This window comes from Miscanthus floridulus, chromosome 9 (genome assembly GCF_019320115.1).
Source record: "Miscanthus floridulus cultivar M001 chromosome 9, ASM1932011v1, whole genome shotgun sequence".
Lineage (NCBI taxonomy): Eukaryota > Viridiplantae > Streptophyta > Magnoliopsida > Poales > Poaceae > Miscanthus > Miscanthus floridulus.
Genome location: NC_089588.1, coordinates 95654701 through 95682000, shown reverse-complemented (window position 1 = coordinate 95682000; position 27300 = coordinate 95654701). Strand labels below are relative to the sequence as shown.

Here is a 27300-nt window from a genome sequence, read left to right as displayed (position 1 = left end):
GAATGCGCTCCTTGCTTTCCTGTGTGTGCACTGCTTAGGATGGGAGGAGGAAGGAGGAGGTCAACTCCTTTTGTATTGTGCACTATCACGGCCGGTTCAAGCAAAACCAGCGGTGATAGCTCGACACCACTGTCGGCTCAAGAAAAACCGGTAGTGATAGAACAACACCACTGCCGGTTCAACACAAGAACCGACACTAATGACATCACTGTCGGTTAATACCACCAATCGGTAGTTGTCAGATATCTATACCCGGGTATCCGTGCCAAAGGATTAAAGAGTGTCACGTCGCCTCATCTGATGGTTAAAGACGCAACTACGGCCTCGTCCGACTCTAAGGGTGAAGTTTCTACCTCGTCCAACCCCAAAGGGCCAGGCCATGCCTGGTCCAATGCCGAGGACAAGATTTCCACATCATCCAACTCTAAGGGCGAAGTTTCCGCCTCTTCTGACTCCTAGGGGTCGGGCCATGCCTCGTTCGACGCCGAGGATGAGGTTTCCGCATCGTCTGACTCCGAGGGTGAAGTTTCCACCTCGTCCGACCCCTAGGGGCCAGTCCACGCCTCGTTCAACACTGAGGACGAGGTATCCACATCGTCTGACTCCGAGGGCGAAGTTTCCACCTTGTTCGAACCCTAGGGGCTGGGACACGCCTCATCCGGCCACACAGGGAGGGCCCCGCCTCGTTCGACCCCCGGGGGTTGGAATTCCGTCTTGCTCGGCTCCTAGGGAGAGATTTCCACCTCACCCGATCCTTGGGGATCGGATCTGCTACTAGACCAAAGAAGTGGTTCAACCACTATGGCATGGAGGCGCACTCCCGAGAGCACATCTCGGATGCGTCCTGATACAACTAGTGGTTGCATCGGGCCATGCTGGGCAACTCACGTCGCCCATCGCGTCAACAGGCCAGCACTGTGTTGCCAACTCCCTGCCTGAGCACCATCCAATGTCAGTCAACCGGCGTCAGTTGACTGGCATTGTACTGCCTCTGTTAGGGAACCCTCTGACCATTTTGTCCACTCAGATGGGACGGAAGACAAAAATGGCGCAGGACGCCCGCACGTAAGCTGCAGCAACCAACAGGACCCCAATACAATGTCACTACCACCACGATCTATAGGGTCAGTGGGACCCATGTGAAGAGGAGGACGGTATACCTCCATGAGCCTTATTTCTTTTTCTTTTTCCCTCTTCCATTCGGTTGTAACCCCTGCTTTCCCTTGGCCTATAAAAGGGAAAGCAGGGCATCCCACTTAGGACATGCACTCATCGATTCATCGCACATCGATTGATTAAACAAACACACCGCATCACAACAGAGACTTGGGAGCTACCTCCCTCTCTTACCCGTTTGTAACCCCTACTACAAACTTAGTGCTGGTAACACGAGCAGCCTGAAAACTAGACATAAGGACATTTGGCCCGAACTAGTATAATCCTTGTGTCCTCTTAGCACACCATCCAGGTCCGACGCGCAATATACAAATTTACTAGCCGGTGCTTACTCAAAACATTGACACTTGGCACGCCAGGTAGGGGCCTTTTTGCACATCTCGACATCAACACCAAGCCTCGGATGGCTAATCGCAACATCAGATGGGTCCTGGGCTTGCGCGTGTGTTTTGGGAACCTGGACTTCGTCATTACGATGGAGGGAGAATTTGTGCGGTCTTTCGCTGCCACACAACCCCTCCTCTTCACTGGCCTTGATGCAATCACTGAGGCGTTCGAGGAGCTGCAGCTACCTACAATGGAGGTCCGCACCCTCAAAAGCCACCAGCCCCTCAGCCTCGACTATGGAAGGCCGTGCACCGCAATTTCAGTGCACGAGCGTCTCGAGCTCCACCGCAACACGCGAGACACCCTCGACGCTCACAGACACGAAGCACCCTCAGAACAACCTAACGAGTATGTACCAGTTCATCAGGCCTAATAGGGCATTGGGCCGTGTGCCATGGTTACGGTGCATGAGCGTCTCGACCTCCACCGCGACGCCCGCGACACCCTCGATGCCCGTAGGTGTGCTTATGGTGATGCAAAGGAGGGGGCTAGCTGTGGTTACCATCCACGTCATGGCGGACGCTATGACAGCGGTGAGGACCAAAGCCCGAGCCCTGACTTGATGGGACCTCAGGCCTTTGGCCGACACGCCCTCATGGGCAAGGCAAAGCAGGACAAGGACACCAACGAAGGTGCCTCCAAGCCTCCCAACAAAAGGAAGAACAAGCGGTGGCGTGGGAGCTCGCTAGTGGCCAACGTCGACCGCATGGGGGGCCAGAAGCTTGTGGAGGACACCCTGAGCCACTTCGAGAAGCTGCTTGAAGGGCCATTCTCGAACAATGCCTTCCCTATCAAACACCTATACAAGGACTGCAATCTCTTGAAGCGGTTCTTGTTCGGAAGCTCTAACAAGAGGGACCATAGGACGGAACCTAGCTAGATGGAGTGCGTGATGTCGCCCTCCTTCGCTTGGCCAAGTACGCAAGGACCACCACAAGCTCTCCCCACCGTAGGAAGGACTACGCATCGTCACGGAGATGCTTCGGCAAGGCGCCCACAAGCTCAAGACCATCAACGGCGACGTCTTCGTCAACGCTTGTAACATCGACCAGCTATGCCACTTTTACCTTTAATAAATGCACACTTTCTTTTATTATTAGTTTCGATGTCGAACTCCCTGATCTTTTGGGACACCTGACCCTAGCAAATGGTGGGGTTTGGGCCTCACTCGGGGACTAATAAGGACATATCTATCTGGTAGATAATATCTACATCCGACCCTTTCTCACGATTAAGACCCAAAAGTGAAGTTTGCGGAAATAAACCCTAAGTAAAACTGGTCAGACTGCGAGTAAAGCATGTGATCGCACCCATTCGCTGACACCGGCCGAAACATGCCATGCATGATTTTAAAAGTGCCCCAAAAAATCAAATTTGTTACTTCAAACACTGAACCACCTATTCTATACTCAAGAAGGCATATCAAGCTACTAAAACCAACCATGAAATTACACTACTTCTTAATCTAATTTGCCTACAAAAATTGCCAAACTTGGCCTTGTCAAACCATTTTCTGACTTAGGAAATTCGACTAAGTCTCGATTGGATTCACATCGAATTCAATTTCTAAACTATTCGATACGCTAGCTAGTGAATTCCTTTCGCGACCTCAAGTATTTCATCGTCCGCTACGAAGCTTATACTACAAACTTTATTAAAGTGCCGTATATGCATTCTATAGTATTTTCGTTCAATAAAAATTCATTTAAAACCCTAAGTGATATGATGCGACATTGAATGTAACTTTCGTTTCACGTTTCCGATGATCGTTTCAAGTTACGTACATTGCTTTACACCCTGTATTACACACATTTACACATAAATATGATGCTCATGCAGTGTCTTAGCAAAAGACCGTATAGTGTAACACCAAGGGTGTTACAGCGACTCCTGCATAGTTCTACGAAATACAGTCGATCAACTCCAACATAGCTATGAAGGACACAGGCTGGGCAAAACATGCATCACTCAGGAAGAAACGATTACAGAAACGCCTGCATTAATCTACATGTCCACGCGAATACAAGGGAGCATCATCTCGTTTGCCGCATGCACGACAATGAAGAGCAAACCAAATAATGCTCGGTGGCTTCTGTCGGGGATACCATGACGGGGGTACCCTTTCTACAAGATAACTCGGTAGACTCGGACCCAATGCTTCATTGACTAGTGAGAACAGGTTTGACCTAGAGCAGGGTACCGCAACACCTGCGAACACCCCGGCGACATCCAAACCATTTGGACGAGGAGCACTCAGGAGTCAGGACATGAAACGTCCCCTAAAGACTACTGAGGCTTTACCGCACTTTATGTCTGTAATTACACAACACATTTATCAGGCAATTATGTCTTTGTAATTAGGCGGTTACTGGAAAATGGCAATTACTCAGCCGTTACCAGTAAATGCAACCCATTGATTGGCCTTAACTCTCCTTGGATTATAAAAGGAGTGGGTGGCCAGTCTGGGAAGAGGTTGGCTTCTTGGATGTTCCGCGGTCTAGCCCGGGACACCACACCATAGCTCTCGGCTTGCTTGGCCATTGAAGCTCATACATACACAAACACAAGACCTAGAAATGGAACAGCAGGGGCGGCTGGTCATACGAGCCGCCCCTACAAATGGGTCGGAATTGTAGGGGCGGCTCACTCACCAGCCGCCCCTAGTATTTCTATTTGTAGGGGCGGCTGGTGATTGAGCTGCCCCTACAAATGCCCGCGTATAAATACATCTGATTTGTAGGGGCAACTCAATCAGCAGCCACCCCTACAAATGGCCCACATATAAAGCAAATGGCAACACCTTCTTCCTCCTCGGGTCACTCACTCCAACCCACGAAAGAAAGGTGGAGAGGCCTTAGGCACCTCCTAAAAATTGCTCTACTAAGGGGGGGTTTGGTCTTAAAAACTTTGGTGGAGAGGTTGTAGACAGTAAGAAAATGCTATTCCACACTTTTTATTGAAGTTTTAATGGTTGGTTAGTGAGTAATTAGAGCTTTGCTTTTCGCTCTCTTCTATGGTGATTGAGCTACTTATGAAGCAAATTGGACCCAAGTTTTGAATGTACTAGGGTAAATTAGGGAGGGGAACAAGATCATACCCTTATTTAGTCCATGTTTCTTCATTTTAGTGAACAATTAGTTAGTTTTATAGATGTTTCATGTGCATGTAGATCTAGATCTAGGGTTTGGTTTTTTTTATTAATTTTGGTTTTGTAAATTTGTGTTTGATGTAATTGGACTAGGGTTTGCATGAAAGATATTGGGTAAAATATAATTGTTGCTAATTGTTGTCTTTGAAATTGTTTATTGTAATCAACAAATATGTATTTTAATTATTTATGGATAAGTGGGCCATTAATAATTTTTCTTCTACCATGGTGTGTTTGTATGCTTCATGAAATTATATTTGATTTATATTCATATATATCTGAAGTATATACAATTATTCTCAAGTAATTATTAATTTGATTCATTTTTATATATATCTGAATAAGTAGTCCTTTAATGTTTGTTTTGTTGTTGTTGTAAAAGATGGAGTATAGGAACTCTTGGATGTATGGTTCGTTAAGGTTCAAGGCAGGTTTCCGTGAAGAGGTGGATAAATTTATTGAAGCCGCAAAGAAGCATGCAACGACATTGATAGAGAATAAGGATACAATTATTTGTGCCTGTAAAGATTGTAAAAACCGTATGGCATGGACAGATGTGACTATCATCAGATCACATTTGATTATGCGAGGATTTGTTGAGGACTACACAGTGTGGATTCATCATGGTGAAACGGTTATTGTTAATGATGAGGAAACCCTAGAATCCCTGTCCTAATATTCAGCAGAGCTTGATGCACGAATGGATTCAGAGTTTGATAATGAACAAGGTGATGATGCTAGTGGTTGGGATGGTAACGACGAAGGTGGTGTCAATAATGATGGTGGAGCATGTGTCGGGGATGAAGATGATTTGGAGGACATGATTCGAGCCCTTGGACTAGAGATTTTACTAAATAGCTCGAAAGGTCTAGAAAATTTGGAAAGGGTGATAAAAACATCAAAGGAGACTGTGTATGGTGTTGAAAAGGGTTGTCCAACACATTGGACATTGCTACGTTTTGTGCTTGAGCTACTCATCCTGAAGGCTAAGTATGGCTGGTCAGACTATAGTTTCAATGATCTATTGCATCTCCTGTCATGGGTGCTGCCACAACCAAACTCAGTTCCCACCAACACATACCAAGTGAAGAAGGTCATAAGTCCATTGACAATGGGGGTTGGAAAAAAATCCATGCATGCCCCAACCACTATATACTTTTTCGTGGCGAAATGTTCAAGTCACTGGATAAATGTCCCCGGTGTGGGGCCAGCCAGTACAAGAACAATGACCTTTACGGTGGGGACAAAGCCTCCAAGGGGAAAAAGAGGAATAAGAATGGTACAAAAAAGGTGGTACAAGAATCTCAGCCCCCAGAGGACACTCCATTAGGCAACAATGCAAAGCAGAGAAGAATTCCTGCCTTGGTAATGTGGTACCTGCCAGTGACCGACCACTTGAGACGTATGTTCCTAAACCCTAAAGAAGCCACACTCATGACATGGTGGGATGATGAGCGCAAGGTGGATGATGATAATATTGCACACCCAGCAGATTGTAATTAGTGGCAAAGGTACATGTTGTGGAAAAGAACCTATCCAAAGACATATTGCCATGGGAACGAAAATGTGTTAAGGGGAAAGTCGTTACAGCGGACTAGCTAGTTGTTGAACATGGAGTATTTGTGTAAGTGTGTGTTTGTAAGACTTCATTTATGCATGCATATGAGACTATATATTTATGTATGTGTATAAGACTATATATTTTTGTATGTGTGTGAGACTACATTTATGCATGTGTGTGAGACTATCCTTTGCAACATCTAGATGAATCTAGTTCAACATCCACTCTATTACTACTAAAACTTTATGAAATCACTTAACACTTTAAGAAATGAAGAAATGGCCAAAATAAAAGTAGGAGATCTTGACGAGTTATACAACTTTTATATTCATCACCTTCACAGCTGAAATCATTTAGTGGTTGAAAATCAGGTTTGAAGTTGTCATTTTCTGAAATTCAAAATTTGAATTGTTCAAAATTAGTGACAAAGATAGATGACTAGACTAAAATGATAGAGCACGATTTTAGAAAATTTTAGGAAAAAAACCCATCACATTTGGAGTTAGTATGAGGGAGAAAAACTAGTTACAAGTTTCAGCCACAGATTAAAAAGAGAAATCACACTTGTTCATCATTGATCATCATGAACAGTTGTGATTTTTCTTTTTAATCTCTGGGTAAAATTCGTAACTATTCTTTCTCCCTCATACTAACTCCAAATGTGATGATTTTTTCCCTAAAATTTTCTAAAATCAAGCCCTATCAAGTTAGTGTGTTGATTTGGTCATTCCTTTCATTTGACAAAGTTTGAGCACTTCAAATTTTCAAATTTAAAAAAAATGATAAGTTCGAACGAGATTTTCAACCATTAAATAATTTCAGCTGAAAAAGTGATGAATACCAATGTTGTATAACTCAATAAGATCTACAACTTTTATTTTGATCATTTCTTCATCTAACAAAGTGATAGTAAACATTATTCATAAATCAATATGTTTCTCGTATAGTTCATGAAACTATGAGTCATATGTGAATTTATGAACAATGTTTACTAATACTTTGTCACATGAAGAAATGACCAAAATAAAAGTTGTAGATAGTGATGAGTTCAACAACTTTTATGTTCACGACTTTTATTGTTGAAATAACTTAAGGTTTCAAAGTCTTGTTTGATGTTGCTATTTATTGAAATTCAAATTTTGAACTGTTCAAATTTGGCCAAATAAAAATATGATGAAAATAAAAGTTGTACATATTGATGAGTTCTACAACTTTGGTATTCATGAGTTTTTCATCTGAAATCATTTACTCTTTCAAAATATTATTTCAAGTTGAAATTGTTTGAATTTAAAATTTTGAATTGTTCAAACAAAGTCACATGACAAGATGACCAACATAAAAGTTATATATGTTGATGAGTTATACAACTTTTATGTTTACAATATTTTCATTTTATTTCATTTAATGTCATAAAATTATAGTCGAATTTTTAAAATTTAAATTTTTAATTTTTGTTTTTTTTGGTTTTCTATATTGTTTTGACTACAATTGTTTATATATATATTTCTGCATATATAGAATAATACAAAATATTATATTTGTGCATATATACAATTGTTTTTATATTACTTTGTGTTTTGTGATATAAAAAATATATAATTAATAATTTAATAAAATAGAAAATATTATGCATTTGTAGGGACGACTGGATCAGGAACCGCCCCTAGAAATCATCCTGAGTATAAATGCAAGGGCGCATGGCTGGAAATGTGTTAGGCGCTCTCTTCTTCCTCCCGACGCCGTCAGGCTGCCCACTTTTTCCTCGGCGCCCCCCGCCGCCACCTCCCGGACCTCTCCCGATGCCCGCGCCCCCTCTCCGCACCCGCGCGCCCCATCTCCACGGTGGCTAGGGTTTTAGAGCCCCTGGCCACTGCCTCCTCCCCATCTCCGTGCTGTCCACATCCACGACCCAGTCCTCTGCCCGGGGACTCCATCCGCGCCGCCTCCGTGCGCCGCCATGCCGGTTCCGCGGCGGAGGAGCCTAGGGACTCCATCTGTGCTACCTCCATGCACCGCCCAACCAAGTCACCTCTGGGCGCCCAATTGATACGCCCGGATTGCTCCTCCTCCGTCCGCCGCTCAACCGTGCCTCCTCCGGTCGTTCAATGCCAGTGCACCCCCTGCTACTCTACTCTACTGAACTACTACTACTCTACTTGCTACTGAACTACTACTACTCTACTTGCTACTCCTACTACTACTAGCTGGCTGCTACTCTACTCTCTTCCCTAGCTGCTGGCTGCTACTCTACTCACTTCCCTATACTACTAAGTGGCTGCTACTAAGTGGCTCACTTCTACTACTCTATCTATGACTACTACTGTATCTAAGTGGTTGTTGCTCTTAACTACTGGCTGCTACACTTCTATACTCCTCCTCTACTCTAATCCATTGTTTACCACATCTAACTTACCAAATTTTGATCTGTAGGGGTCTTCCAACCATGTGGCAGCAGTCAAGTCCTATCCTCTTTGTTTAGGAAGCAGCAGCTGCTTTTTTTTACACCTTTTCCTCTCTATGTTTGTTAAGCAGCTGTTGCTTTTTTTTGCCAAAACTCGCCTCTCCTCTCCTCTCCTTTGTTTTGCCGATGATGAAATTATCTAAGTCCATACATTATATGGAATATGAGCTAATGATCAAGAACCTGTGAGGAACTTGGTATCATTAGCAGCTGCCCCTACATTACCTTCTCCTCTCTTCTCTGTTATGATGCCTTGATGCTCCAAGTTCAAGATCAGATGATGATTGACATGTTTCTAAGGCCTCTACTACTGCTACTACTCAATTTTTTTTATATATTGTTGTTTTATAGGACTACATTGGTTTATCGACCCTTTTGATTTCTTATACCTTCTCGCGTACCTAAAGCACACTTTCTTGCATCTATTAGAACAAAGTGCGAAATAATATCACGGACACCAGATAGTGCAGCCCGATGCCCCGAGCATGATGAACAGCCAACCTATGAGGAGCAAGTACTAGAGGACCAGCTTACTCAGGAGCAGTTCGATAATGAGGTAGAAAAGGATATAGAAGTGATGCTTACTCAGGAGTAGTGTGACAAGGAGGAAGGGGGAGCAGAAGGAAGAGCAGAGAGGCTACTGAAGGCGAAGAAGTTGATGATGATGACGAGGAGGACTCAGAAGAGTGATATGTAAGTCCCGAGGATCCTTTCCCACGTGAAGCCAGAAGGAGGCTAACGGAGGAAGATTTGGACAAGGATTTTGACCCGAATGAGGAGGTAGGGAAAAAGCCTTAGCTTGTAAATTTTGCTAAAGCTTTGGCTGTGTTACCTCTGCTAACACTTTGACCTATTGTATATACAGGTCCCTCCTGAAACTGGGAAAAGACGATGTCGACGTCCGCGACATCTCGCTGGACAAGACGGAGTAGAGGAAAGGAGAACAGAGGCAATAGCCACAGAGACGGGTCACGATGCCTCTACTCCACAACCTTAAGACACAACCATGACTACCAAGCCTAAGAGGAAACGAGGGGATAGAAAAGGAAATCTATATCTAGATAAGGCATGCTATGTGATAATGGAGGTTGGGCCAGCAGGGGAGATACTTGAGCCGAAGTAATTAAGAGGACGATTCCGTAATGCGATCGGGGCCCTAGTAAGAGATAAATTGAACCCAGCAATCCCTAACTGAAAAGAGGTACCAGAGAACAAAAAGAATGAACTATGGGATAGGCAGCTGAAGCTCAATTTTAGATTTCTGGAGGGTAAGCACGAACTGGTAAAAAATGCTTTTCAGGATGATGGGAGAGTCATTCCGACGTCGGAGGTCGGAGCTCAACACAAAGTATATCCAAAAGGGGTTAACTCCCTTCAACGAGTTTGGCAAAATAACTCCTATTCAATGGGAGGAGCTTGTGGCTCAAAAGACTTCACCAGAGGCACTGGAGCTCAGTGCCCGTAACACCGAACTGGCGAAGAGGAACAAACATCACCATCATCTAGGCCCTGGTCGCTACTATGCCAAGGAAGAGCAGTTTAGGAAGATGGACGAAGAGGCCGCAGCTGCTGGGAATATCGATGTGACAAATTTGAAGGTACGCTCAAGGAATTGGATATATGCGAGGAGTACAGAATCATCCGGCGGTAATCTTAAGTTTGATAAGCCAGAGACCCAAGACGCAGTATCAAGGATACTAAAATATGCTGAAGACAAGGAGAAGGGCTCATTCAATCCTTCTAGAGAGAGGGACGAGCTTAGCCTTGGCTTGAGAAACAAGGAGCACACAGGCCGCACCAGGGGGCTAGGGAAAAGGACGACCTAGAAGCAAGGATTCGAAGAGGACAGGCACATGTACAAGAAACATGGCAGAGACCGGGAGACAAATCTTGAGCTCCAAGTGAAGGCTCTAGTTGCGAAGGCGCTGGAGGAGCAAGGACTGTCTACGGAGCCACGGATATTAGTGCCGCCGCCGGAAGAACTGGCATTAGTTGGCAGCCCTCCGAAAGTTCCTAGCAGCCAAGGTTCCACTGCAGCCACAACCCCCATCGATCACATATGGGAACCAACTAGTTGCACCTTGGTGTTTCTCAGCAGCCGGCAAAACACTGTGATGGAGGTGGCAACGGGTGTGGCACATCCTCCCGGTGGCTTACAACATGATAATAAGATACTACCGGACTACACTAGGGTCAAGGTGCATATTGTGAAGCCCAAGTTCATGCAATGGAGGATAGACTACGCAACTCCCGAGGGGCTGGTGTTACCCAGAGACGTTATTGGGCAGTTCATCCTCTGGCACAAATAGGACATTATATTGACTGCTTCTTCGCCGTATCCCCCTCTCCAAAATTTGGAGCGAGTTGTTGAGGCCGGGGAGATATTTTCACCGTCTCATGACCACTACATTCCTGAGATGCCACATTCTTCCCCGCCTCCTAGCGAGCATGTGCCTGATGAGATGCCACAACCTTCTCTAGCTCGTACCGAGCAAGTGCATGATGAGATGACATAGTCTTCTCAATAAGCATAGTCGATACATGAACAACGAGTGCCTCCTAAAGAAGGTGATGCATAAGAAGATGAGGACGTGCCTGAATGGGAACTTCGAAAGAAGCATCCAATCACCATAAGGCCAGTTTATGTTCCGATGAAAGACATCTCGTCGGTGTCCAAGTGGTATTCCCATGACCAGTTCAAGCCCTGATCGTTGTAGGAATCCTTGAACTTCACCTTTTCCAGGCCCTAAAAGAATCCAACCCTGTTTATCAACAATGTGTAACACAAAACATTCTTATATTTCTTTTATAGTGTGAAATACAATGTATGATTTTTCCTTGTTGAATGATGTTATTATACCTCATTTTTTCCAAGTAATTTTATTATGGATTTTGGTCTTGAAGTAGATATTTGTAACTTAAATGTTCAATTTAAGCAACATAAAAACATTAATAACCAACCATTTGGATGTTATATTTAACTTGGGATCCTATCACCATCCGAGTTTTGTTTGTGCTGTCTATCTAATGCCTTCTGTCACTGTGCATGTTTATGGCTTCTCATGGATTGTACTCGTTGTTATGGTTCTTCTTTTCAAGGTTTATCATGTTAATTCTTTGAACATTCAAATGCTGCATGTTTAAAATTATATATGGATGAACTCTAAGCTAAGCTTTGTCCTGTTGTCTTTCAACTTTTTACTGCAACTCCGAAGAAGTCGACAGCCTTGCCGACTTTTGTTCGGTTTCTGTAGGGCATCCTTGCTATTGGGATAATTGCAGGAATTGCCCTTCTTATCGTGCTCACATCGTTCACTGTCGTTGATTTATTTGCAAGTGCACTTGCTTTTATAGCAACTGGCTGGTGTGTCTTATGTGTAAGTACAACATCCTTATTTTGTTTGAGAAATACTTGCATTATATCAATCTGCTACTTAATTAAAGCAAATTTGGAATATTACAAGTGCCAAGTTAATGGCCGGTAACTTGCCTGGTGCCACATGCCTCACCAAAATTTTCTTTGTCATGACAGCTGGCCGTCGCATGGAAGAGGGTAGTGAAAGCCCTTGGGCTATGGGATTCAGTCCGTGAGATTGCAAGGATGTACGATGCAGGAATGGGCGCCATCATCTTTGTGCCCATCGTCTTCTTCTCGTGGTTCCCCTTTGTGTCAACATTCCAGTCACGTTTCCTTTTCAATCAAGCGTTTAGTCGTGGCCTGGAGATCTCCCTCATCCTGGCAGCTGCCAATTCTATGATTTCCTGCGGTTGTCTTGATATATCAGCATGTCTACTAATTGGAGATTTGAGATGGATTATATATAGTCTTGTGAATTGGACTTGTAATGGTAGTTTATATAATGCTCTTGTGCTTGTGGTCAGATTTGAATTATATATGTTCTGGTCAGATTTGAATTATATATATATATATGGTCGAATTTGAATTGTAAAATTACTGTAGAGGCGGTTGGTACTGTAGCTGCCCCTACAAATCGATTTGCAGAGGCGGCTCGTGTTATCAGCCGCCCCTACAAATCTATTTGTAGAGGCGGCTACAGTACCAATCGCCCCTACAAATCAGCGATTTGTAGCCACCCTTTCGTAGGGGCGGCTGGCAAAACCGCCCCTACAGAGGGTTATGAGCCACCCCTAAAAAACGTTTCCTACGTAGTGGGCCAAAATCGGTATTGGAGGGACCTGTGCCAAGGCGACGCCCCACATGAGAAGGCCCTGCACACTGCGACTGAAATAGGGCTTAGGATGAGAGGGGTGGAAGGCAGAATTGATGGCACAAATTGAGGGACCGTGAAGACACTTACCTGTATGAATGGAGCAGCCGAGCGCGGAACGGGTGGCACCTGCCTTCGCTGGGAGCTCTAGCCCTAGGACACTCCGTGGGACAATCAAAGTACCCATGGCTACAGACAAGGGCCCTGGGTCCTGAACCCCTGGTGCAAGGGGCGCTGTCATCGCCAAGGGCACGCACTCCACCTTCCATGGTAGAGTGGGCGGGTCCGAGACCATCCCAACAAAGAGGGCTATCGAACGGGGGAGGTGATCATTGTCGAGGGCCTCCTAGGCCTCCCCTTCACCAGTGGCCAATCTAGGATTTTAGTTTAGGGTATGCTGTTAAAAAAATCATATCCAATTTAGTAAATTTATTTTTAGCAATTCGGTAATAATTGTAAAACTGACAACATGATTCGGTATATATGCACTAAGTAACATGATAAGGCTTAAATTCATAGATTAAGTTGAAACCATCCACTAAATACAATATAAATAAACAAAAAGCCAAACTGATAATTGAAATATAGGCATAAAAGAGTACCGAGACTTACAATGCTATTTTATGACTATTTTATTCGTTGTTTTCGAAGAGACATAAAAGTCTTGATTATATTATATTCATCAACTTCAAAGAAAATATTCCGCTCAATGAAAGTGACTAGACAATCATCCAAAAGACTCTCTCTCATCTTATTTCGTAACTTTGTTTTCAGTTGAACCATTGCAGAAAATACCCTTTCAACACTTGCTGTTGCCACGGGTAGAAGCAATACCAATTTGAGAACCTCATAAACCATATCATACACTTTGTGCCTCTTTGTTTCAACAAGCTTAACTGAGAGATCAACAATATTATCTAGGCCTTTGAATCTATCATCATGTCTCATGTCATCAATATAATTATGTAGCTGCAATTCAAGTTTGAGCAAATTATTATTTGAGAACTCCTTTGGGTAGAACTCAGCTAGTCTATATAGCTTCTGTGCATCAAAAGAAGAAAAAGAATTGGAAGGATTGAAGGCCGACATACAAGACAACAACTCCATATTAATCTCGTCAAACATATTTGGAGCATAGTTTGGGCTAGTTAAGGTACAGTTACCTAGAGCATTGTCCAAATCATACTTGTTCACTTCTTCACAATTTCCAGCAAGAAACTTTAGAAGTTCAATGAAGTTCCCTCTGTTGCCAGATTCTTCACTTTCATTATGTCCACGAAACACCAACCCCCCCTTGATGCAAAAGAAACTTAAAGCACCTATGTGATTAGAAGTAGTAGCAGAAGCAACCGCCACCTTCTTTGCTTCATGCTTCTGAAAAAGAGATGCAATATCCGAGTTTCTCTTCATAACTGCACAAATATTAAAAAACATGATTCTAAATAATTAAACAATTTATTATTTGTAATGTTAGCAAATAGCATAGAGATTAGATCAGGAGAACTGGGAAAGTGTGACGTACTCAGGCGTCAGGCCGTCAGGGTGTCTGCTTGTCCGGTGGCGCCGGCGCTGTGACCGTGTGGTCTCGCTCCGTCCGTCCGTGGCCTCCGATCGTGATTAGTTTAGGGTAAAGTTACACCTAACTGCGTTGTGTTGCGACTGGTCACTGGCGTGATCCATTCGTGAGGTAACTAGCGCCTCTTTGCTGCGTGGGCCATGTGGGGCGCCTCAAGTGGGCCTTTAGTGGTGGCGTGATCCATTCCAAGTAAGTTTTTTCTTTTCTTTTTACAAATTCAAATGCAATACGTATATATAATAGTATAGTCACCGGTGCCACAGGGTATGCTAGTGCATACATGGCATACCCTGTGCCTCCGCCACTGCCTTCACCGCTGTCTAGCGCATTCAGCCCCAGGGAGATGAAGATGTCGGATTCGATCGTATTATCCTCCATACCCTTGAACATCCACTAGGGGTGCTTCCTCTACTTCAATGGGAGCACCCGACGGCTCACGAAGGTATGAATGACGTTCGGCCCCATCAGGGCCCGCACCCACAAGCAGTCGATCACCACCAGCATCGCCGCAAGGTCCTCGCGCTCCGCCGCGGGAGGGAAGCTCGACCATGACGGCGGTGGCACGCCACCCAGCCTTTTAGGAGAGTAACGAGGTAGTTCTAGAGCATGTTGGGAAGGTAGAACCATTCCTTCTGCCAGCCCAACCTGGCGTCCCAACCATGCTCGTAGCCGAGGTCCAGGTAGCACCCTGCCACTTCAGGACGGACCTGGAGCAGGGCACCCCTCATCCGAAGTGAGGGAAAACCTCCAGGAAACCCTCGCAAAGCATTATAAAGACCAAAAGGTGGAGGATGCCCTTTGGGGTCAGGTCATGGAGGCAGAGCCCGTAGAAGTAGAGCAGCCCCCAGAGAAAAGGATGTGCCCGCAGGTCAAACCTGTAGTCATGGAAGCGGGAGAAGGATGCGATCTCAGCCTCTAGGGGACTCACCACCTCATTGCCACGGCGGCCACTGGGATCAGCGCCCCCTTCTGCATCTCCTCAAGCTTCCTCTTGGTGAAGGATGATGAAATCCACTCCATCATGGTTCTCAGTGAAGGAATCCGCAGCGCAAAGGGCGTAGTAGGGTGGAGGGCAAAAGCTCTGAGATGGCAGCAGAGGCTCTGGAGATGGAAGGAGGATGCTCGCTTAAGGCAGTAGGTAACCTCCCCTGTCGCCATTTCCTCTCTATTTTTATAGTTTGGGGGACCGTGGGCACCCACGCCCCATGATATCGTGCACGGTCGTGCGTCATGGCGGTGGCATACTAGGTGGAGGCGCACCCCGTGTGGCTCGCGATATACTGGCCCCCGGACGGGCCCACCCCAGAGTAGACACTCCGGCGGACGTCCGCACGGGTTAGCGTTTCGACTTTGGTGCATCCCGTCAATGCGATGGGACACGACATGACGGCTTGACTGCAACAGTTTGCTAACACAACTTATGCACACACCTATGTAGGAATCATGGGGTCATATGGCCCTCTCAAATCCTCCACGCTTTCGAAATGCCGCGGCTGCTCACCCCTCGGATCATCGCTGCATGGCACGGCGGTTCACCCCACGTAGACCACAGTACACCACTCGCATTAACTCTCTCTGCTAGCACGATGACTGAGAAATATCAAAAGACTTCACCACCCGCCGACGAACCGGCCCCACGAAGGGCCCAGGGGCTCCTCAGGTCCACATTTTTGGAAGTTTGAAGGCCAGCCTATGGATGGCGCGTGGCCGCTCCAGAACCAGGGGATCAAAAGTAATGGGCATTACACGAGGGACCCACTAGCAATCTTTATCCCGGGCACACGGAGTGCCCCGACCGTCGCACCGTGCAACTTGAGCCCAGGAAGCCTGTTATCGAACCCGTCGACGGGGGTGGGTCACCGAGCGATAAAACTGGCACCGAGCCAAGTCACCCAATCCACGGCAGGCTGGGCAAGCAGGGCGCCTCATAGTGGCCCAGAGCCAGCAGTCCCCCGAAGGATTGGCCAGACCCTCGCTCAGGCTTTACTGGTTTGAAGCTCACCGAAGGTGTTACCTGGCCAAGAAGTCATGAAGGCAACCCTCACATCCTCAGATGGACATCTGACCAAAAGACTAATAGGACTCAACCCCCTTCAGCCAGTCTATAAGTTGAGATCAAGGAAATCCCCTCATAGCCATCCCAAGCATGACCCAGGAGACAATATTCTGACTAACCCCCCCCCCCCCCCCCCCCCCCCGACTGACAAGAGTCTAACATAAGGGTATGTTAAGTCCCCGGGTTAAGGATGCAATAGTCCGACTAACCACTCAGCTGACTCTCTGAATCAGCCGGGGGGCTCGGAGGCTACACCCATCTGGTGCGCTCGCGCGCACGCACTAGCAAAAAAAGGGATGGTTCGACAGCCCGAGGGTGTCTTCGATATCAGAAGGAAGAGCCAGAGGCGGCAAAGTCGCCATCGATCGGGACTTGGGGGCTAACGGACCTGGATCCTAGGGGTTCCCCAAAGGGGTGCCTACCCGCTATGGGCTTGAGCCGGCCCACGGTCTACTTGAGGACATGAGACAAGGTGGCGTGTACTCGAAGATATGAAGTACCGACCTAGTCGGATTATAGGAAAGTCTATCTCTATAACAGGACTAGAACTCTTCTGTTGTAACCGACTAGGACTAGATTATGCTCCTACTCTTTGGACTATATAAAGACAAGCAAGAGCATCGCCTTGTACGACATGATAACAAACAACAGGGAACACATCCTCATATACAACAACATCATCATGATACACAACAATCCAACGAGAGGCAACACACCTAACTAGATGTAGGGTGTTACACTGTTTAAGCGGCCTGAACTAGTATAAATTGTTGTCTTTGCGTTCACCATTGAGTTCGCCCTTCGTCGAAGCCCACCAAACACCATTCTGAGTACCCCCATAACATGTTCCCAGTCATCAGACACTGACAGCTAGCACGCCAGGTAGGGGCTTTCGGTGAAATCACGATTGAGAGCTCGATGGACCTCAACATCAGCACGACATTCTCGGCGGTATCGACTTTCACCTTTAATTCATGGACCTTCACGACGGATGACTCTGACAAGCTCCAATGTCGCCTCATGGAGGGTCCTAGCAACCATGTTTCTCCTACTTCACGACAAGACGCACTGGAGAACCTCATCATGGATTTCGGTGAATTTTCGTTTTTTGATCCTACTTGGACTCAGAAAGACCCCATGCAGTTCGAGTCCTACTCGGACATGACCAGGTTCTCTGAGTCGGCTCCTAAGCCATCGAGCAACCATGGTCCCCACATAGCCTGACTCCCACTCGGGCTTAGGAATACCACTTCTGTCTATTAAAGGGAGGTATCCAAGGTCGTGCTCACTACGTGAAAAACAGTTTGTAGCAATGGGACTTTTTTTAGAGGCGGCTGGCATTGGAGCAGCCCCTACAGTGGCGTGCACGGGCTCTAGCACAGCAGCCGCCCCTACAAATGGCATAGTAGGGGCGACCGGTAATACGAGCCACCCCTACAAATGTCATGCCCGTGGACTTCGCAACTCAGGTCCGCATCTGCCTCCACCCCCTTGGTCTATCCCTCGCCCCCTGTCCTCTCCTTCTCCAACGCCACCGCCCCATCCATCTCCCGTTGCCTCACCCTCCTCTCTTCCTCCGATGACGCCACCGCCCCTTCCTCTTCCACCGTTGCGGCCACCATCCCCTCCTCTACAGGCACGGCCACCACCCCTCCACCGGTGAGGCCACAACCCCCTCCATTCCCCTCTTAGATCTAGATCTAGAAGGGTGGGGAGGTGGGGCTTCCACTGCGTCATGGCGTCCTCCTCGGATTTGTTGCTCATGTCGCCACCGCTCATGTCATGCCCATTGTCGAGCCGCCCACGTCTGAGGACGTGGGTACCTCGTCTTCCTCCACCACCGCTGGTGCCGGAGGCACTCACAAGTCGTCGCCGGGAGCCATGGCGAGGGCGCAAGGGGTGGTGCGGGCAACGATGAGGATTAAAAGGTCCTCCGAGTGTCGCTGCTCCACGTGGTTGCGATTTGAACCCACTCCTCCAACTTGCAGTTAGATCCATGTCCACTTAGGCGGGATCGATGTCCACTCTACAGCTAGATCCATGTCCACTCAGGCAGGAGCGGCTAGATCCATGGCCGGTTAGGTCTCCTGTTGCTGCTGCGGTGGGGGAATCTGCAAGGTTTTTTTTACCTTACAGTTCCTGGTCGATTTTTGTACTAGATCTAATATATGGTGCATCTGTTGATATTTTCGTGTATATAGGATACCCAATCCGTTGATTCAGAAGAAGGGATCCTATCAGGCATTGCCAATTCAAAGCACAGGTAATTTTTTCTGCATGTTAGGCTATTCTATTTATATATAATGTAAAATTCATCTGCATTAGTGAAAGGAGTACACTGGTTTTAGATGAGACATGCCTAAGATAACTCCATTAGATGTACTATTTAACATGTATTTCTCTTCCTGTTTGATTCTTTTACTATCCACTACTCTTGGATCCTCATTGCAATATTAAGAAGTCCATGTACCGTCTACCCCCTGTGTTGGCTGCTATTTCCAAAAGATAGCTTTTATTCATGAGACTGCCATAATAATGTGCTCATTTTCGTGAGGAAAGACATGTTGGTTCTGTTGACATGAATCAGTTAGTACCAAGGAATGTGTTTTTAATCCACCATTTAAAATTCTTAGCGTCCTGTAATCACTAATTGGGAATCTAGAAAAAAAGAAAGACAATTATTATGGTTATACTTGAAATTTATCACATTAATTAAGTCTCTGTTATCTCTTATAAAACCATGAGAAGAGATGCATGTTGTATACACCATGGATTTTTAGTACAGCCACATATGAAAAATTGTATAGTATACCAATATGAATGGGGGCATGTGAGTTTTAAGTCAACCAGTTGACTAGTGGTTCTATTATTAGATTTTTTTCACTGACTTTGATGTGTGACCAACAATGATGTGGATGATGATTTGTAAAAAAAATATGGGCATGTAGGTCCTAAGTCAACCAGTTGACACTAATTAGAGAGGTCTGTGCACATATTTAAGTCTGAGTTAATTCTTTTTAATGTCCTAGGGTTGTGTTTGTCTAAGTGTCAATGTGGATGGCAATAGCTGCACGATTTCTGTTGGTGCTTTGAATGGTTTACTGAACAGCATTTAGAATATCCAAGGTGACATTTTCTTGATTTTCTCTTAAGCTATAAATTCTCTGTCTTAATTTGACAGCACTTTTATGCAGCTTTTGTGATTGATAATTCATTTCTTAATTTGTGTGCCTATGAACATATCATTACAATCTGGACTTGTCTTATTAGCATTTAGATTTAGATTTAAAATATATACAAGGAACATGTAGTCATCAACTAATTATCAAGGAACCTATAGTGAATTTGACTTGCCTAACTATTTTAGTTTTCTCGATACAGGCATTAGATTATTGCCATTCACAAGGTATTATGCACCAAGATGTGAAGCCCCACAATGTTATGATAGATTATGAGCTTCGGAAACTCGGGCTGATAGATTAGGGCGTTGCTGAATTCTATCATCCTGGCAAGGAATATAATGTCCGTGTTGCCTCCAAGTAGCTGCAGATATGTGACAATGTGAGTGCGTAGCCTGAATATCTAGTTCAGGTAGGTTGCAAATCTTTATGTTTTTCATGATTTCAATCTTGTCAACTACACTTACACTGTATTTTGTATTTGTATCCCAATGATATTTAACTATGGTCTTATGTTCTGTTTGCAGCTGCCCATATGGACATATGGAAAGTACAGTTAAGATGAAAGTACAAAAATGGTCCATGATGCTTACTATTCTCGACTATATCTTGCAAAGGTAACTGCACTCCCAAGGAAATTATATCACATATACTGTCCTTTTTAATGCATTGGTCTGAAAAAAGCATTGCAGCATGACACCAGATGGGGAATGACCAAGACACTATTAGTTTTGACCTCAAGCCATCGGATGCTATCAACATTGCTTAGTACTCGGCATATTAGGTAGAGGAAGCCACCACTCTGCCTTACTATTAGCCTTACCTGTGTGTATGGGGCTGGTGGTGGCTTCTTTCCTAACATTTTTCTTTTTCCTAGCATCACATTGAGTTGACATATTGTTTCTCATATCGTTGGATCCATGTTTTCTATTCGTGGGAATCATGTGTCTCGGAGCATTACCACAATGCTATGATATTCCTTATTTCAATTTACAAATGTCTTGTCTTATCAATGGCAAAGTTGCCGCGAAGTGTTACATATTCACTATCTTGATCTCCTTTGTCCTCTTTTTATAGGAGCGGGCTAATAAGATACAGTAAGATCTTGAGGAGCTTGTGAAATCTTTGAATGAGCAATGCAAGATATATTGGTTGAGAGCTAAGCCAACTACTTTAGTGGAATTTCCTTATGGTAATTTAGTCAGATATTTAGTGGATCTTGTTTTGGTTGTGTTTCTTGTTTAAATGGATACTGTACACTAATTCCCTGTCTGTCAGCTATGAGATAATGTAAAATACTTTAGTCAGATCTTACTTCATGTATATGAAATTGCTAATGGTAGTTTATATAATGATCTTGTGCTTGTGGTCAGATTTGAATTATATATATATATATATATATATATATATATATATATATATATATATATATATATATATATAGGTCGATTTTGAATTGTAAATTTGATTTTTTTTTGGAAAATGTACTGTAGGGGCGGTTCTAAACTGAACCACCCCTACAAACAGGTATTATAGGGGCGGCTGGTACTACAGCCGCCCCTACAAATCGTAGGGGCGGCCGATAACACCAGCCGCCTTTATAAATCGATATGTAAGGGCGGTCTAGGAACCGCCCCTACAAATACATGATTTATAGAGACGGTATCGTAGGGACGGCTGGCCGAGCCTCCTCTACAACCAGCCGCCCCTAGAAACCATTCCTGTAGTAGTGGCTATCCACTGTGATCTTAGGGGAGGATCAAGAAGAAATCCCTATGATAGGCGCCCAACAAAGCCTGGTGCTCACGGCCACATCAGAATGGAAGATTGTGCACTGGCCAGGAATCCGGCAAATCGGGAACTCATCTGATCCGTCCCGAGTAGCCGCCATGATGGGACAACTACCATGTCAAGTCGGCATCACGTTCTTAGCCCTTGAACAGGCATCTACCACAGAAATCTACTCTGGCACCACGAATACCGAGTTCTGTGCCAGCAGCTCTCCGACTATGCTTTCATGATCCGGTGACGACTCCAATCGAACATGCTAAGTCACATTTTATATTTCATTATACACGTGTATATCTCTAGATATCTACATATGTCTACATAAAAATTGGTAGGAGCCCAGCTGCATCAGCCCTCGCTGCTGTCCTGCGTTGGCCCTCGTCGCCATCCCACACCGTCGACTCGTCGTCCCATGGCGCCCCACGGTCAGCATACTGTGGCTCGCATTGTCAACTCGTCAGTACTCATTGACAGCTTAGAGTTCGTCATCGACTAGTCGATCCCGCATCGACGACACTCGTTGTTGTCCACGGTAGAACTCAGGCACGACCAGGTTCTCTGAGTCAGCTTCTGAGCCTTCGGACGACCGTGGTCCAAGACCAGTCCGACTAGCGCTCAAGTCCAACTCGGCATGACCAGGTTCTCCGAGCTGGCTTCTGAGCCATCGGACAACCGCGGTCCAAGACCAGTCCGACTACCGGTCAAGTCCAACTCGGGCTCGACCAGGTTCTCCAAGTCAGCTTTTGGGCCATCGGACAACTACAGTCCATGACCAGTCCGACTACCGCTTGAGTCCAACTTGGGCACGACCAGGTTCTTCGAGTCAGCTTCTGAGCCATCGGACAACCGCGGTCCAAGATCAATTCGATTACCGCTCGAGTCTTACTCGGACATGACCAGGTTCTCCGAGTCAGCTCCTAAGCCATCGAACAACCGTGGTCCAATACCAAATTAGGCAGCTGCTGATCCCCGCACATCGTTGCCAGCTTCGCCACCCATCAGTGCCTGCACTTGGGATTGTTCTTGGTTGCTGGGCGGCCGTCCACTCCTGCCTCGCCTTGATCACCCGACGGCGCATATGCGGAAGGCTGCGAGGCTGGGATCATCACGGGATGCTATCCCTGCCTACTCTACTAGCATACAATGGCTCCGCCGTTGACTCCAGCTACTCAGCACACAGCAGGACGCTGTCGCTGCTTACTCTACTATCATACAACGGCTCTGCCGTTGATTCTTGATACTTGGCATGCAGCAAGGACGTTGTCTTTGCCAACTCTGAGAACATACAATGGCTTCGGCCGTTGATTTCTATTACTCGACATACAACAGGATGTTGTCCCTGCCTTCAGGACATATAGCCCCGCTGCTACTTCCTGCTTTCTGACAAACGAGACACATAGCCTCGCCACTACTTCTTGTCTCTGCCACGAGGATAAGTCGCAACCCTATTGACACATAGCCAGCGCGCTACTTCCTATCGAACTCAGGCTGGTATGTCTGGATCCTCACCTAGCTGCGACTACAAGTATGCGGGATCGACTAGTCCTACACGATGACTAAGTCTGTAGAGATGCGGTCCACTAAAAGTCCCCTACTTCAAAGACTACAAGTATGCGGGATTGACTAGTCCTACACGACGGCTAAGTCTGAAGAGATGCGGTCAGCTAAAAGTCCCCTACTTCAAAGACTAAGAAATATACGGACCGACTAGTCCTACATGACGACCAAGTCTATAGCGATGCGGTTGACTACGTCCCCTACTTGGATGACTAATTCCAGAGAGACTTCAGTTGGCTAAAGCTTTCTACTCGGTGAGCCGACTACACAAGTCCAAGAGACTCGGTTCAAAGACAAATTTTGGGAAGACTCGCGTCCATTGCGACCAAAGATAAGTCTTTCATTATTTATTTAATTACTAACATTTATATTGAAGTCTGTACAGGGTCACAGAAAAGGGCAACTTCAGGCAGTGGCGGATCTATGATTGGGACAAAAGAGGGGCTGAACAAAGAAGATTTAGGACTAAAGCTAAAAATTAAAGGTGAATTCACACTAAGCTACAGTAATTAATGAAGGATTAAGGCAGCTTAGGGGGGCTGTAGCCCCGGCAGCCCCCTTAAGATCCGCCACTGACTTCAGGTGAAGTCCAGATCATCTACGAAGGCCCAACACTTGCTTGATGCAACTCCTCGCCTCACCCAGCGTCATAAACTCCTCGCCTCACCCAGCGTCATACCCGCCTCGACTACCGGGATCTGACTTCCCGCGAGGATGGCCGCGGTATATTGGCTGCTAGAAGCCAGCTGGGTACTCTACCTCGTCACTGGCTCCAACGCGGCTTCTGGTTCCTGTTCATCCCTATCAGCTCCGCCACCCGTCACCACCGGCATCTGGGACTGTCGTTGGTCGTAGGGCGGCGGGAGGATCTCCTTTTCCACCTCTGCCTCGTCTTGATCACCCAACAGCGCGTCTGGGGCAGGCTGCGAGGCCGGGATCACTACGGTATTTGTCCTAGGGGTACCAATATGCTCTTGAATCGACAGTGTGGGCTCAACAGAAGGATCTTGAGACACACTGACAAAGAACAGAGTATGGTCAGCACACATACTGATCACAAATTGAAACTAGTGTAACTCAGAGTCAACAAACAAGACATCTACTCAGATTAGCCAACAATAAAAGGAGGGTCATGCCGTTACATGGTATTTGAATCCCAACTAACTGTTTCATAGTCATGATATAATGTAACATCCCTCGTAATCACTGGTGATCGCCATAGACGTTGAGACTAAAGAAACAGCCGAAAGTGGAAGCCAACGATACGACATCCTCTTGTAGTCTGAACAGTCGATGCATTGTGCATGCTGTGGTCAAAGAAGAAAACCGATAGGTAGCTCATGCAAGACGGTTACCGTGGCAGCCTAGCGTGAGGATGAAGTAGCCGTGATATTTCAGAATGGATCCATGGCTGATTTGGGACGGGAGAGAAATTGATAGAACATTTGGCCACGAGGGAGATGGCTAGATTGGGAATCAGCGGAAGCTTCTCGGCCTCACGGTCATGCACGGAGGAAAAGGCCAATAAGGAGAGAAAAACGGGCTTGTTTGCTGCCGCTTTAAGCCGCAGCCGCTGCAGCTGCCTGCAACTCGTTTATTCCTATATCGAGTACTGTAGCATGATTAAAAAACTGCAACTACAGCCGCTTAAATCTGCAGCGAACAGGCCCAGCGTTTCTTTAGTCGCCTGTGGGCCTACACACTTTGGTGCCACCAAACAATCATCAAATGTTGCTGCCTGCAGTCCGAATGCTACACTCGAGTTACCCTAACATCCTCAGATTGAGGCGATACACGTGGTGGAAACAGTGGACTGCCCCAAGGTTTTGAACGTAAACTCATCAGTGTGTTGATGGTTATGTTAATTCTCACCAGACGTGCTAAAAAAAGATAAATCCCAAATAATTCTCTAAATAATAAGAAACATCTAACCTTTAATTTGATAGACTCTAATCATCATCGTTAATAAAAGCCGTAGGATGTATTCAAAATAATCACGCACCGTAGCCAGGGGTGTTTCAGCTTTACACCACCTCCGGTTTCATTCTCGCGGGCTCTCCATCGGAGGTTCCTCAGGATCACATTTTGGATCTTGTGCACAAAATTCAAGAAGTTTGAATACATAATTTCAGTGCAAGACCCTTTTGCAACCAACATGTCTTTGTAATAATGCTAACATGTTTAACCATGTTGAATCTAGGTACCTCATTGTGATCGTTGATGTATGGACCGTAGCAGCCTGGGATGCGATCTGGCCAAAGTTGCCAGACAATAGCTGCGGCAGCAGAGTCATTGTGACCACTCGGATAGATACTATTGCAAAGGCACGCAGCGATGCTAGTGGTTACATCTATTATATCGAAGCTCTGAATCCAGCGGACTACGAGAAGCTGTTTCTGAACAGAGCATTTGGCTCTATGAGTGATTGTTGCCCCAAGGAGTTGAAAAGTACTATGGAGAAAAACTTAAAAAGGTGTGGTGGGCTGCCATTGGCAATTATAACCATTGCCAGCCTTTTGGCAAACTACAAATCACCTGAAAACAAAGATATGTGGAATACAATTCTCAAATCAATTGGATCACAGATGCAGAGCCACCCAACGCTGAAGGGGATGAGACAGATATTGACACTGAGCTATGACCACCTGCCTCACCATCTAAAGGGTTGCATGATGTATCTTAGCATTTTCCCAGAGGATTATGTGATCGTTAAAGATCGGTTGTTGAGTAGATGGATTGCTGAAGGATTGGTTGCTGAGGATAGGGGGCTGACACTAATGGAAGTAGCTGAATCCTATTTCAATGAGCTGGTGAGTAGAAGCATGATTGATCGGGCCGCTGATATAGCCAACTACTATGATGGGAGGGTGGAGACATGCCGGGTGCATGACGTGATGCTTGAGGTGCTGGTTTCCAAATCTCTAGAGTCTAACTTCGTTAGCCTGATAGTTGGGCAGTTTGAGGGGATGTGCTATGATAGGATTCGCCGCCTCTCAGTTCATGGTGGAGAGGTTGCCAAAGAATCGGCATCCCGAAAGGTGGCAGCAGGGCATGGCAGGAAGAATGCTATCATGGGGATGAGTGTACAGCATATCAGATCACTGAGTATGTTTGAGCTTGATCGGCATAAGCTGCTTGATCGGCTTGGTGAGTTCACCCTGCTCGGGATACTTGACCTTGAAGACTGCATGGGCCTCGAAAAAAAACATATGGGCTATATCTGCCAGATGTACCTTCTAAGGTTCTTGAACTTGAAGGGTACTGATATCAATGAACTCCCTCGTGAAGTTGGTAAGCTGGTGCATTTGCAGACACTTGATGCACGCATGACGTACCTTAATGATCTACCGAAAACTGTGACAGAGCTAGAGGAACTTGAGAGCCTACAGTTCCCCAGGCGTTAAAAAAATGAAGGCACTAAGCAAGGTGAATAAAGTGGTTGTCAAATCAAACAAGAGGTTTGCCAATGCAAGAAGGTTGCTGAAGAGATATCTGAGCTAGAGCAATTGCTAGAGCTGTCCATCTATGTCGACAGAAGATATGTCATTAACCAGGATGTCCATGGAACGCTTATCGATTCTGTGGGCACGCTATACTCCTTCCGATGCCTCAACTTTGGTGACATTGGTTGGCACCGGGCGGTAATGAACTTTCTACATCACCTGCGCTCGCCGCCACGGCTCCTCCGATACCTAAGGATCTGTGGTGGCCTCTTTCTGGATTTGGATTGCCTGACTGGGTTGGGTTACTAACTTACCTTGTAGAGTTTGTCGTAGCTTGGGCCTTCCTTCTTGATGGTGACCCACTGTTTGAAATACTGAGTAAGTTGCCCAACCTGAAGAGGATCACCTTGGATCAAAATTCTTATACAGGAGAAATGCTGGTAGTACACGCTACCCAATCCTTTCCTGCGCTCACGGAACTGAAAGTGCTAGGTGCAGGAATTCCCGCACTCTACCAATTTGAGAAAGGATCGATGCCAAAGCTTGAGAGGTTTGAACTGGCAGTGAGCAAATTGTTGGGATTCAGCACTTGACAAACCTTAAAGAGGTGCAGTTAAGTGGTCAGATAAGCAACAGCGCACTGAAACTTGCACTGGAAAATCTAAAGGAAGAGAATAGGAAGCGCAGCATTTCCAATCAATTCGAAGTTCAAGTGAGATATGAGTGGTCACTCTTCTAG

The 27300-nt window shown here is 45.8% G+C and overlaps 2 pseudogenes; both read left to right on the top strand.

The window, feature by feature from the left end:
* The first annotated feature begins 11760 nt into the window (after positions 1 to 11760).
* Positions 11761 to 12530, top strand: LOC136480342 (callose synthase 10-like; annotated as a pseudogene).
* A 12765-nt stretch (positions 12531 to 25295) lies between these two features.
* Positions 25296 to 27300, top strand: LOC136480341 (disease resistance protein Pik-2-like; annotated as a pseudogene).